Here is an 8,739-nt window from a genome sequence, read left to right as displayed (position 1 = left end):
TAGAATGGAAGATTTATAGGAAGGACACAAATTCTCTACACATTAATTTTTAAATTCCATATGATTCCAATCAAAATCCAAATTGAATTTTCATGCAACTCGTGCTAATTCCAAAATTCACATATAAAAGCAAAAATTCAAGTATAACTGAGACTATTCTGAAAAAGAAAAACAAGCAGGAGAGATTTACCTTAAAAGATAGGAAAGATATTCTTCAGCTATAGTAACTGAAGCCACATATAATTGAAAATGTGATGAATTAGAGATCTAAACGTGAAAAATAATTTTAGAAGAAAATGTACACTCTGTAAATCACAATTGGGAAGGATTGCTTAAACAAAAGATTAAAAAGCACAAACCATAAAAGAGTGATTGACAAAATTAAAACTTTCTGTATAAAACAAAGATATTCTAAACAAAATGACAAGACAAATGAGGAAAACTGAAACTGTTTATGAGGCATACAACAAGCTAAGAGTTAATGCATAGAATATATAAAGAACATCTTCAAATCAACAAGAAAATACAGAATCTTCAAGCGTAATTCCTAAATTGAAAGTTATAATGGCATTTGCTTAAAATTGCAAGTGCTCATTTTTGACTAGGCCATTTCTTCCTCTGGCACCTTTTTACTTCAGCACAATGGAGTTCAATTTGATGGAAACTGATAAATGCCCATGTCAATCAGAAGTGAACAGAGGCCTGTGATAAGATTTGAAATAGAGTAATTTGGTGTTGCTGGAGGACAGGATGAGATAGAACAATCAGATATGGGAAATGAGAAACAGTGAGGAAGGCATGGTTACAATAAATGAATAAACCAGTAAACTCCGACTCCAGGGAAAGGTGAGAGAGTGGGCTATTGTGAGTGTGATGATCAGTAAGTTCACCAGGGTACCAGTACAGGATGAGGAAACTGGCTTAGCAGCGGTCCCCAAAAGGAAGTTCCAGAAGGGCTGGGGTTGCAGCTGCGTGGTAGAGCACTTGCCTCACAGCTGTGAGGCACTAGGTTCAATTCTCAGCACCACATAAAAAAAACATAAATAAATAAAGATATTGTGTCCATCTACAACTAAAAAAAGAATTTTTAAAAAGAAGAAAAAAGAAAAAATTCCAGTCACATTAAATTCAACATGGGCGAATGGCGGAAAGTCACTATAAAACAGGCTAAAGTCACCTTGAGCCACATCATTAGCAGTAGTGTGTCCACAGGAAAGGAGATTAGAGCTACCTTCTCTTTACTAATCAGCCTATACTTGGAAATGGTTCTCCACACAAAGGACACAGAACAAGATGAATCCAAAGAGACTTACACCAATATACATTAAAATCAAATTGTCCAAAGTTAAAGACCGGGAAATGGTGCTGCTTTCTGGGCCATCTACCATGGGGAACACATCTAGGAGAACTGACTTTTCTATCAACAAAAGGTTAAAAATTAATAAACATATACTAAAAACCTATTATTTGTACATCAAAGTACTCGGATGCTTGCTTCAAAACTTGGTGTTTTTTGGCTCTACAACAATGATCAAAAACATAGAGTATCCACCCAAGTTGGGGTATGGTAGGGAGAAAGTTAAACAATGCTTTGTTGGAATTTGTGCCATTTCATGACAGGGAATTAGAAGGTGTTGTGGAAGAACAAGGAAAAGCATTGTATCAGTCAACTTAGACAATGTTTTGCTGTGGTAACAAATAATCCCCAAATTCCAATTGCTTATAACCAAGTCTTCTGTGTCTCTACTCCACATTCTCTTTAGTCTAGGACCCAGAACAGAACATCTTCTAAGCTGATCACACGTCAGAGGAAAAACACAATGGCAGAACCATACAATGATTCTTGGAGCCTCTGATTAGAGATACTATGCATTTTTTCTACCATATTTTACTACACAAAGCAAGTCACAAGGCCAGCCTTACAGCAGTTGGGTGGAAATGAAAATCCTTCTGACAAGGAGAGATCCATTGAGAAAGATCCTAGAAAGACGAGGCAGCAAATCTTTTGGAAAAAAAATAATAAAATCTCACAGTATAATAAAAATGCATATGTTCAGCAAAAGACAAGTAAACTAATGTCCTTGACAGAAATATTCATAATAGACAAAAGCAACTGAAGTTTATCATAAGAGTAGAATGGATTAAAAAATTATTATTGAACACCAGAACTATATGTCAATTAAGAATCAAATAAAGCTTTTGAAAATTATGGTTATATTCATAGAGTTCATCGTACAGTGAAATGGCACATTGGAAAGGAAAAGGAATGAGCTGCTGCCACATTCACCAACATAGATGGGTACAAGGAGCCAAATACTAAAAGGGAGTACTGCGTGGTTCCATTATATGAAGTTCAGAAACAGGCAACAATGATCTATAGTAATAGAAGTCAGAGTAGAAGTTACTTTTGAGAAATTTATATATATGTATGGAAGCCTTTGGGATGCTGGAGATGTTTTATAACATTACTCAAATGTCTGTATACTTAAAATGGGCCCCATTTACTGTATACACTATTTATTTATAAGAGGAAGGGAAGGAAGGAGGAAGGAGGAAGGAAGGAAGTGGGGGAGGGGAGGGCAAGGTGAATAATCTCTGCCACTGACCCATCCCATAGAGGTGACTCTATATCCTTCAGTGAAGGCTTGTCAGAGGAAGTTACTCCTAAACTCAGACCTGAGAAGTGAGCAGAACTTACCCAGATCAAAGGAACACATTCCAGGTGGAGGGACCCGTCTACATGAAGACCTGGGACCCTTTCTACAGCGTCCCTCCCTTTCTACACAGCTAGCACGCCAGCACCAAGGACTGTGACGGGAAAGGGAGGGACACACCTTAGAGGCATGATAAGCACGTGTGTCCTTTATGTGAAGATCATTGATAATCTGTTGGATGCCATTAAACAGGGAAGTGGCCTGGTCATATTTTCATCTTGGGAGGATCTCTCAGCTAACAGTGAGAATTAAGTGGGAAGGGTGAAAGGGAGACCAGCTAGGAGACTGCCGCAGTTGTCTAGGCCAGTGAAAAGGGAGGTAAAATAGCTCTATTTTTACTGATATGAATGGCCACATGGCTCTCTGTCTTATTTTCTATGTTAATTGATTATCAAGGTGAAGGGAAGAGATCAGATTCAAGCACTATTTAGAAGGAAGAATGGACAGGATTGCAAAGTGACATTTGATGAGCAGCTAACAAAAGGAGGTGGGTGTTAATTTGGAGAGGAATTTGCAAAGTGCCAGACCTAATGTGAAGGCTGCTTAGTGATGGAAGAAACAGAAAAGCTTCGGTAAAACTGCAGTCCACAAGGAAGCGTTCCCACCTCACTGCGCATCCCAGTCAGGGGCTTAAAATCACAAGACGTAACGATAGCTAGCCAGAGAGAGGATGATTCCCTTGCAAGGATTCTTTAGAGAAGAGCCAAACCACAAGTGAAGGTCGGACAGACTAACCTCCAAGGTCCTAAGATGCTAAAAATCCTATGAACAACAGGCAATTCCTCTTTCTCCTTTGCATCTAACTCTTATAAACTCCAATGATGTTTACCACAACTTATGTACTGCAGTCTGGGCTCTCTGCCCAAAATATGCCCATCACCCCAACCTGTCTTAATTACTCTATTTCCATGAACTTGTCAGGGTATACTTAATTTATCTTTTTCTGTGTTCATCAATCCCCATGAGACTTCAAACTTCTCTATAACAGGGATCATGTCTGTGATGGTTAATTTTGTGTGTCAACTTGACTGGGCTAAGGGAAGCCCAGGTAACTGTATTTCTTGGTATGTCTGTGAGGCTGTTCTGGGAAGACAGGAGCATCTGAATCAGTAGGCTAAGTATAGAAAAATCCGCTCTCACCATTGTGTGTGGGCATCATCAAATCTGTTGAGGTCCCAGATAGAACAAAAAAGGACAAAGGGAAAATTTGCTCTCCCTACTTCAGGTGATGCATCCATACTTTCTTGCTGTTGGACATCAGCATTCCTGTTTCTTGGGCCATTAGACTCAGACCAGGGTCTATATCATTGGTCTCCCTATTCTCCGGCCTAAGGGCATGGACTAGATCTATATTACCAGCTTTCCTGAGCTTCCTGCTTACAGATGGCAGATTATAGGACTTCTCAGCCTCCATAATCCTGTGAGCCAATACATCCTAATAATACTCAACTCCTTTGGGGGCCCTCAAGGAGCTACTTAGAGTACGTATCAAAATTGTCTCACTGGAGCACAAAGAGTGAAGAATTCAATAACCTATTGCTTGAGAATGGCATCTGGGGTGCTGATTTCTTAGTTGTGCCTATCAAGGATGAAAAGACTTATGAATCTTTGGGAAAACAACAAAAAGATATGTCAAAGCACAACCTTGATGTGGGACACTAAGTTATACAAAACTGTCCACCCGTAAGGTTTTGAAATCAAATAGGCTGATGGGATATGGCACAGAGTATCACAAGAACCTGCTAAGTTTATCATTTCTATTTTTTTTTTGGTGAGAAATGTCTTTCCAAATGGATCAGTCTTTTGCCTTTTACATGACTTTCAGAATCCAGTACGTAGTATGAACAGAAACTGAGAACTTCTTCTTTAAAAAAAAAATGTGAATTAGAACTGAGCCCTTGATAGGAAGTGTAAGTTATTAATATTCAACACCTCAGTGGGAAACGCAGGTTTCAGTTCCTCTGACTGACAGCTCCTAATGACAGCAATAAACTAAGGTGCCCCCGTTGGCCAAACAGATGTTCTGAGTTGACAAAGGGGGACCAAACACTGGCCCAGTTGATGTCACTTCTGTGTTTTCTAATTGCCAAACCCTGTTTAAATGTCTCTACTCTAACATGCATGTGCTTTATCACCAAAAAAACAAGAAAGAAAATACACCTGAAAAAACAGGGGAAAGATATTATCAGTGTACAGATGAATGTAGACAGGAGTTCTGGCTGTTTCCCTGAAACACTTCAAAGCAAATCCAGAATGAACTGGAATAGGGGGAGAAGAGTGGTGATACCCAGAGAAAGAGAAAGGCAGAGAGACAAGAAATTAAGGTTAATTACTCTTGTTACTATGGTAGCAACCTAGAACAAGCAAAGTTAGACACACATCCCAAGCAGGGGCACCAAGTAACTGGAAGCAGAGTGTTATTTAATAGGAACAAAGTCCACTGTTAACCTACATTACTCCCAGGGCAATCTTCGTCTTTGATGGGTTCAAAGCTGTAATAGCATAACAGTGATGTAAGTCCAAAAATCTCTTACTTGTATCCCGGCCATCTTTTAGGATGGCTAATTAAGTTGAGATCCTCCAGAAGATGATCCTGAGATAAGGATTCAAGTTCAAGTAGTTTATTTAGGATGCTTGGGGCCTGGAGAATGAGGAGTGGCTATGGAAAGCACCACTTATGGAGTGGAGGGGTCAATAGGAAAGGGAAGGCAGCTAATAAATGATGTGCTATATGGCAAGTTTCACTCCGGACTTCTAGAACATTGTCCCACTGGGGAATGATGTTTAGAACATGCGCTTTATATCTACTTCTAGAACTAAGGTTGTTGAGATCCCACTGACCTACTCAGGATGTACCCAGAACCAAACCCACAAGCAACAGATGCCATGATCCCAGCTGGAGATGTATTAATTAGGGTCCAAAGAGGAAATAAATTCATCCCAGATTCTTCAAATGAGGAGACCATAGTCAAAAGACAGTAGACCTCATAGATGAGCAGACATCAGAACCCTGCTTAAGGAGCCCATTAAAAACCAGATTGCTAGGTGTCACTCTCCAGAGTTTGATGGAGTATGTGCACCTGGGAATTTGCACTTCCAGCACATTCCCAGAAGATGCTATTGCTGCTGGTCTAAAGACCACATTTTGAGAACCACCAGCCTACAGAGTTTAGAATTGAGAAGATTGTGGTGTATCAATACAATGGAACATTATTCAGCCATAAAAATGAATGAAGTGTTAATACATGCTACCACTTGGATGAACCTCAAAAACATTGTACTAAGTTAAAGAAGCCAGACTCCAAAGGTCACATATGATAGATTCCTTTTATATGAAATACCCAAAATAGGCAAATCTACAAAGATGGAAAGCAGATTCATGGGTGCCAGAGGTTGTGGCAGGGGTTGAGAAGTGTTTAATTGATGGTCTTCAGGGATATTCTTCTGGTATGATAAGGTTGTCTGTTGTGTGTTGCACAAAATTGTGAATGTGTCAAATGCCACTGAATCATACTCTTTAAAATGGTTAATTGTATGTTATAAGAATTTCAACTTAAATTTAAAAAAAAAAAAAGAGGTAGAAAGGATGGGAAGACACCCAGAATCTAACAAGAACTAGACTCTTACCATGGCAGGCCCGAAGAAACAGGGAAGTACAGGTATGGTAATAGCTAAGCCCAGTGAGAATGGACACAAGAGAGGTGGGGTCACCCATCAAGCAGTGGACATGGGAAGGCACAGCTGCAGCCAGACACAGCACCTTTGCTGGGAGAGAGGAAATGGGAAAAAGTACCCAGATCTCTCCCTTCAAGCCCTCTGTTCTTCTCTCATTGGCCATAACAAAGCCAGAAGCCAAGTGAAGCCTTGTTGTACAATCTATAGATTATACTTAAAAAGCCCAGAGCAGGAGAGAGCCATATGCAAAATAGTTTGAGGATGTGAGTGAATCCCCAGGTAATAGCCAGCACACCCAGGCTGGCTAGCTGGTCCATCTAGCAAAATCATAGCCCATTTCCTTCAAAAAACAAATGAATCCCACCTTTGAAAATTCATAGAGAAAGATGTGCTAAAAATAAGACATGTACAAACCCCACCAAGAGCAAGAGTCCCCTCTAAGAAGCTAGGGACAGGATTCTTGGAAGCTGGCCTCAGCCACTGCAATCAAACAGAAAGAACCTTAATTCAAAGCAGCCCTCGCCATGTGCTGCCCAGCTTCAAGCAGTCCTTTGGTCTCTGGCTGTTTCTCTGAGTCACAGAATACTTTCCATCCATGGAGAAAAAAAGGACAGCCGCTGTTGCCTGGCTCAGGAGGGTTCGTATTACCCATCCTCTGTCTCCTTGAGTGGAGAAAGAGAAATGTCCATGAGCAGTTCTGGGTTGTGCACATCACCCTTTAATAAGCCCCAGTGCCTTGCTTGACCTTATGATTTCACCCAGGAGGCTTATTTTAAAATAGGAACCTTTCCATACTTCCTTCTAAAGGCAGCACCAGTTTAGCTGAGGACCGTCTGGTTCTGCCCAGCTCCATGATCCTGATACCACGCAGCCTCCCATGTTGTAGGAAGGTCCTGGTGGGGGTGATGTGGGGATGCTGGTTAAAGACCACCTCCCTGGGAGTAGCTGGCAGGCGAGCTGAGGAGCGGACGCTCGGGGCGAGTAGACCTTCGGCAGAACCATTGTCAGGGCATCAAGAACCGCTCAGCAACCATGTCAGCAGAAGTGGAGACCTCTGAGGGAGTAGATGAATCTGAGAAAAAGAACTCTGTGGCCCCAGAAAAGGAAAACCATACCAGAATGGCTGACCTCTCTGAGCTCCACAAGGAAGGGACCAAAGAAGCACACACCCTGGGACCAAGGAAGCACATGACCGGGCAGAAAACACCCAGTTTGTCAAGGATTTCTTGAAAGGCAACATTAAGAAGGAGCTATTTAAGCTGGCTACAACTGCACTTTACTTCACATACTCAGCCCTTGGGGAGGAAATGCACCGCCACAAGGACCACCCAGCCTTTGCCCACTTGTACTTCCCCACGGAGCTGCACCGGAAGGAGGCTCTGACCAAGGACATGGAGTACTTCTTTGGTGGAAACTGGGAGGAGCTGGTGAAGTGCTCTGAGGCTGCCCAGAAGTATGTAGAGCGGATCCACTCTATAGGGCAGAATGAGCCAGAGCTGCTGGTGGCCCATGCATACACCCGCTACATGGGGGACCTCTCAGGAGGCCAGGTGCTGAAGAAGGTGGCCCAGCCGGCACTGAAACTCCCCAGCACAGGGGAAGGGACCCAGTTCTACCTGTTTGAGCACGTGGACAATGCCCAGCAGTTCAAACAGTCCTACCGGTCCAGGATGAATGCCCTGGACCTGAATTTGAAGACCAAAGAGAGGATTGTGGAGGAGGCCTTTGAGTACAAGGCCTTCAATGAACTGGACCAGGCTGGCTCTGCTTTGGCCAGAGAGACCCTGGAGGATGGGCTCCCTGGGCACGTCGGGAAGGAAGATGTACCTAAATGCCCCTTCTATGCTGCTCAGCAAGACAAAGGTGCCCTGGAGGGCAGCAGCTGTCCCTTCTGGTCAGCCATGGCTGCGCTGAGGAAGCCCAGTCTCCAGTTCATTCTGGCTGCTGGTGTGCCCCTGCTGCTGGACTCTTGGCCTGGTACTACATGTGAAGGACCCATCATGCCATGCTGGAGTCCTCCCAAGTGACCTCTGTCCTACCCCATTCTACCCCACTAAACTACCGCCTCAGGTGACTTTTTTTAAAGGCTGGGTTTGAGAAAACAGGCAACCAATAAAAGCTAGATGCTAAAAAAAAAAAAAAAAAAAAAAGACCACCTCCCTGGAAGCCAACCCTAATCAGTCCTTTGGCTCTACTGAGGGCCTGTGGAAGGGAAATGCAATGCTTCTTGGTTCTGAGTTCTCAGGAGAACTCAAGATCCTATTAATCAATAAAAAGGGATTTGGGACTGAAACTTTGCAGGAATCATTACCAATCAGGCCACAGGGAAAAGGCCTTCCCCCCAGCAAGT

General features: G+C 42.5%; 1 pseudogene; it reads left to right on the top strand.

Moving 5' to 3' along the window:
* Positions 1–7,332: 7,332 nt before the first annotated feature.
* On the top strand, positions 7,333–8,532 carry LOC144377615 (heme oxygenase 2 pseudogene; annotated as a pseudogene).
* The last annotated feature ends 207 nt before the right edge of the window (positions 8,533–8,739 follow it).

This window comes from Ictidomys tridecemlineatus, chromosome 5 (assembly GCF_052094955.1).
Source record: "Ictidomys tridecemlineatus isolate mIctTri1 chromosome 5, mIctTri1.hap1, whole genome shotgun sequence".
NCBI classification, from domain to species: domain Eukaryota; kingdom Metazoa; phylum Chordata; class Mammalia; order Rodentia; family Sciuridae; genus Ictidomys; species Ictidomys tridecemlineatus.
Note: the sequence above shows the minus strand (reverse complement) of the source record. Positions and strands in the feature narration are given on the sequence as shown.